The sequence below is a fragment of the Dasypus novemcinctus genome, chromosome 1 (genome assembly GCF_030445035.2).
Source record: "Dasypus novemcinctus isolate mDasNov1 chromosome 1, mDasNov1.1.hap2, whole genome shotgun sequence".
Classification (NCBI taxonomy): domain Eukaryota; kingdom Metazoa; phylum Chordata; class Mammalia; order Cingulata; family Dasypodidae; genus Dasypus; species Dasypus novemcinctus.
Genome location: NC_080673.1, coordinates 15,157,924 through 15,163,312, shown reverse-complemented (window position 1 = coordinate 15,163,312; position 5,389 = coordinate 15,157,924). Strand labels below are relative to the sequence as shown.

The 5,389-nt window shown below is 38.9% G+C and overlaps 1 pseudogene; it reads right to left on the bottom strand.

The window, feature by feature from the left end:
* Positions 1–993: 993 nt before the first annotated feature.
* On the bottom strand, positions 994–3,095 carry LOC101441000 (zinc finger protein DPF3 pseudogene; annotated as a pseudogene).
* Positions 3,096–5,389: the final 2,294 nt, after the last annotated feature.

Sequence of the window (5,389 nt, the reverse complement as noted above, 5' to 3'; positions counted from 1 at the left end):
TGTTGTGAGATTTATATGATCTAATGTGCATATTTTTTAGATATCAGTAATTTTAAAAATTATTTTATGTGTCCCTTAGCAGCATGTTCTTGCTTACAATATTTACACTTTTTTATGTCTCAAATTCTCTTCTTTTCTCAACTCCAATGGTCATTTCCTTGGTTATGTTTTTCATAATTTCTTAGGTAGATTATTTCACTAACGGACTCCCTTGTCTTTCTGACTGACTACAATTGCATGATAACCTGCCCCTTCAATGTATCCTTCACAGTGCAGCAAGAGTGATAGTAACCAAGTGCAATTGTGATTATATCATGGTTCTTTAAATCTCTTGACAGCTTGCAAAGATAAACATAGTGTTAGTAAGCATGTTAGAAAATAATATCTCATACATTACTAATGGAAATGAAAATTAATTTTTTGAGTGGCTTTTTAAAAAGCCTGAGAGAGCAGAGTTTATCTTTTTAAAAATGTGGGGTATTTTCCCTCAGTTAATAATAGTCAGTCTTTAAGTACTTTTGATTTCATGTCCTCACAAATTGCTTTTAACTTTTGAAGTAGAAGGTACTTCAAAACAAACATTGTGTGCAACATCAGCCATTTTTCCTTTTAAATATTGAAATAAATAATACAGCTTTTGTGGGCGGGTCAGTTTGTGTCCAGTTATTTCTAATGTAGAGCAATTCCAGTCCGACCTACATACTTTCTTACAGACACTTAAAGAAAATGTGAAGAATTTTAAAAAGAAAAACAACTTATTGCACAAACTTAGGCCATTCTGGAGACTAGCCAAACTGAGTTGTGCTGGAGGGTTTTCCACAATCCAGACTCCTGTGTTGGCTGAAACACAGGCACAGGAAGGGGCCCAGGTGGGGGGGGGGGGGAGGCGAAGAAGGGAAGGAGGGAGGGGGGAGGGGAAGGAGGGAGGGGGAGGGGAAAGGGGAAACAGCAACTCCTTCCTGTTTCTTTTCACCTTCTTAGGAAATGGCTTGCTTGAAGGATGACGGAGTCCCCAGATCATAGAGTTGACTTTTGAATAGGACCACGCAGTTGCTCATTCTTGGGACTGCCAAAAACATGGCCAGGTGGACATCTTCTCCGTAGCCCCAGGAGGCTGCGAGCAAGTGTTGCTTTGCTCATCTTTTACGTCAGGAGCTTACTCATGCTTTGGTTTAATTCAGGAGCTACAGAGCGTCTGCAGTCTGCACCGCACACTAGCTCTTTCAGCTGCCGACTCTTCTCGTTCATGTTAGAGCACCCTAAACGGAAGTGGCGACAGTAATTGGGGATGACTGTCCCAGCTCTTCCTTTCTGGGGGCTGCGGTTCTCACTTCTGTGGTTAGATGGGGACTGGGTCTCCTGATCTTGGGCTTCAAACTCCTCCTCGTTGGCCAGGTGACTGTGATCTTAGCCGTAGCTGAGTCCTGGCCGGTTCTTGTGGCGGGTGTGGCAGATGTCACCGACGTCTGGTGGTCTTCCTGAGAGGGGGTGTCGCGCCTCTTCCTGTCCCCCACGGCGCCATGGCCCTGTCCGCAGGTCCTGTTGTTTTGCCTGGGAATATCCTCTTCTACATCCTCTTCTTCGTTCTGTTCTTTCACATTTCCATCGTTTTCCAACACCCTCGGTATCTCTTGGATGTATTCCTCCTCTCTGGCCTCCACCTTCCCGTCAAGTCCTCCCCGCGGAGCGTCGCTTCCACGGCGCTGCTTCCTGAGGAGCAGCCATCTTCGGTCAGGGGCAGCTCCACGGCTCGTTTGAGGTCCAGCCGCCGCCGCTTCTGTTCTCAGGTGGGTGCAGTCTTCTCTTTTTGTGCCAGATGCGGGCAGGGTGAGTGCAGAGCTGGCCTGGCACTAGGCCCGGGCCTCGCTGTCTCTTCTCCTTCCAGATGGAGCAGTTGTTCTGGGCCAGCCGGCCAGTCCCGGCAGGACTGACGCACACCGCGCTCTGCACACCGCGGCGGCGCGGAAGTCTCGCAGCGCTTTCAGGCCGTTGTGAATAACGCCGCCATTTTGCCACAATGTTGAAAAATTTTCCAGAAAGCAATTTGCCCTGCGTAGGAAACACTCAGAGAGAGTAATTCTTGACCCAACAAGTGCCACTGGTGTGTATGAATGCTAAAGTAAAAGAAGAAAGTGCTCTGGGTGTCTGGCAAAACGTTTGTTTGTATTTATTTATTTTTATGCGAAGTTGTAGGTTTAGGAATAATAATGCAGAGTTCCCATTGGCAAATCTTTCTTAAGAGCAAGCTTCTAAAAGTCTCAACAATGGATGAATATGTTAGAAGCAGTGTAAGAATAAGAAAAAAATAATAATGTAAAAAGAAACTACCTGTATTAGTGCCAAGAGCAGAAAATGGCAACTGCATACCACAAACCCAGAGAAATGCCCGCCAATCTAGGACAAATCTAATCAATCTGAAGGAAGTTGTTAAGCTAAGACTCAAAGAAGAATGTATCATTGTGGAAAATAAGTGGAGGAAATTCTGGCAAAAGGTGAGGAAGGTACAGTCAGTGCCAGGAGAGTTGAGGACACTTCTGTGCTGCCCAAGGCTGAGACGGAAGGCTGAGATACAGAGCTGTGGCCAAGCCGCCCGAGCCTTTGCCAATTGGATTTTAAGTAGGCTTAATTTTTAATTTATGTTTTTCTCATTTTTGAATTTATAGTGATGAACATTCTTGTTCTACGATTATCCCCCCACCGCCTCCCAGGTACAGGGGATTGAACCCAGGACATCAGACATAGGAAGCAGCTACTCAACCACTGAGCTACATCTGCTCCCCAGGAATTCCTTTCATTGGCAGCAACACGCGAAAAAACTAATAGAAACCAGTTGGTGGCTGTTCAAGTACTCTTAAAATAATGGACAAACTGTTATCCTCTGTCCATTTTAAACAGTACAGGGGGCTGAAACATTTAGAAGTCTTCTAAAATATTATATAATTTTCCCCTTCCATACCTTTGCAGCTTCTTTCCTCTGTGACTGCCTAGGATGATTATTGTAGTCATTTGTTACTCAGGTCACAGTTTACCTTCTTAGTGAAATATTCTGTGATATCTTTAGGCATGCTTCCATATCTCAACTTTTGTGACCCCATTGTCAACATCTCTCTTGTACTTAGTTAGCTACACTGGTGTATTGGTTATTTACATTTCTATCTAGCCCTAGGTCTGCAGGAATTGTGCCAGTTTAAATTTTGTATCCACAGTATGAACCTTAATAAATATTTGTTGAATTAACACACAGGATATGGGCCATTAATATTTCACTTTCTTCAGTGCTTTCATTGGGGTTAGTGGGGAAGTTTCTCACTAACTTGGAGGACATTTTTGAGTACGGAAGTATTTTTCTTACACATTTTTTTCTTCTTGTATTTTCCAATATATATTGGCTTCAAATGAATATTTAATTCCATTTTACTAATACTATATTTATATTTCATTTTTTCTTCCAGAACATGAAGATTATGTTTCTTGTGTTTAACTTGCTTTGCATACATGTTAATTTGCATGCATGTGAACTCACTTAAGCAAATTATTTCACAATGAGATGACCACGTTTTCATTCTATCAGAAATAAAAGTAGTGAGAGTTACTAATCATATTATCAGAGGTGAATGTAAAGGGCTTTACAATACACTGTGCAGAGGTGATGTAGAAGTTCAAGAAAACAGATGGATTGCTTTAATTTTTTTCTGTGCTCACCTGCCAAGAAAAATTCTGAGCTGGCTTTTAGAATTCAATAGATTAGATTTAGGGAAATCAGAAATAAGTTCTTATGCAGAATGTTTTGTTAAGAGATTTTATGCTGAGATTTGGTGAATTTTAAGCTTATTTAGTCTAAAGTAAACTGTTAAGTTTTTGTCAGATTATCAACTAAACTCAAATCTTACAAGAAAAAAGGAACAAAAACAAGTATGTCTAATAAGAGAAGATAATTTTAGACTGAATGAATATTTTCACATTATTATAATATAATATAATATAATATAATATAATATAATATAATATAATATATATTTCATTTCTTTTTCAACAAAAAACATTTACTTATTTCTGTAAATGACTTAGAAAAACATTTTTAATAGTTCTCCATCTCTCTGACAAGTTAGAAGGGTCTAGATTTTCAGAAAGTTGTGAGTCCTGGCCAAACTCTTCTAGGTTTGCATTTTTTTCTAGATAAATATAACACTGCCCATAAATCATACTTAATTTTGGATTTTTTAATCTAAAATTGCCTTTAAATAACAGGAAATTTGGCAAAACCATTTCTCAAGGTATGCAATAATTACACTTTCAAACCTTGTCTGAAATCTGTATCTGAAGCACAATAAAGAGGAGAGGGAGGAGCAGGAAATGGAGAGAAGGAGAAATAGGAGGAGGGAGAGGGGCTGGAGGAGGAGGAGAAGGAGGAAGAGGAAGGAAAGGGATAAGAGAAGGAAGAAGGGAGAAAAGAAACATTAAATTGAGTGTAATAGCTCTCTGATTTTACATTCTGATTAGATCCTATTTTAGTTTTAATTGAGGTTTATGATGCTAGTTGTGAATCGCTGGGATGACCATATGCACTCCTGCTAAGAATTACAATGCAAATATATTAAATTGCATTTCCAGTTTTAAGAATTTCCAGTTTGACAGTTTGCCAACTTTTTCAGTATAGGAGAGGGAAGGAAACAAATTTCTGCAGAAGTGTTGTTTCTTCCAAAAACCATGATCCTGATATGCATAGCACCACTGAATTTACTATTCATATTACTTGAGAAATACAACTCTATTTTATGTGAAATTCAAAATTGGGGTTGTGGAGCAAGATTGAAGAATACTTTGTGTCTTATCTGTGAATTTTCTGTTGCGTCTGACATGTAAATTCAACAAAAAATTTACAAACTTCCTAAATTCAGTGTCTCTAAATATTTAATCTTTAGTTCTCAATAGAATTGAATATAGTTTGTTAACTCAGATTTGAATCCTGAAACATATATAAAGTCTATTTTACTGAAGTGTTTGATTTGTAGATATTGTGTTTTTCCTCATGTGTTTCCTGAAGTAATGAGTTAAATACTATAACATGCTGTGAGCATGTCACATTCTGATTAAGTGACTCATGTGTTGGCAGTGACCACATAAACAGAGCTACTGTATCTGAAACTAAAGGTAAGCTAGTTAATTTATTGACAGCTCAATATGAAAGTTAAAGAATTTTGAAACAAAACAAAGAACATTAGATATGACTTGGTTTATGGATCTTTGAGATTTTCATTACAATAGAATATAAAAGCTATAGTTGAAAATCACCATATGCTGTATTTTGGGTGTTTGCTCTCCTCCTCCAAGTCCATCTTTTTATTTTATTTTTAATTTCTGAATTTTCTACATTGTAGATCCCTTTAGG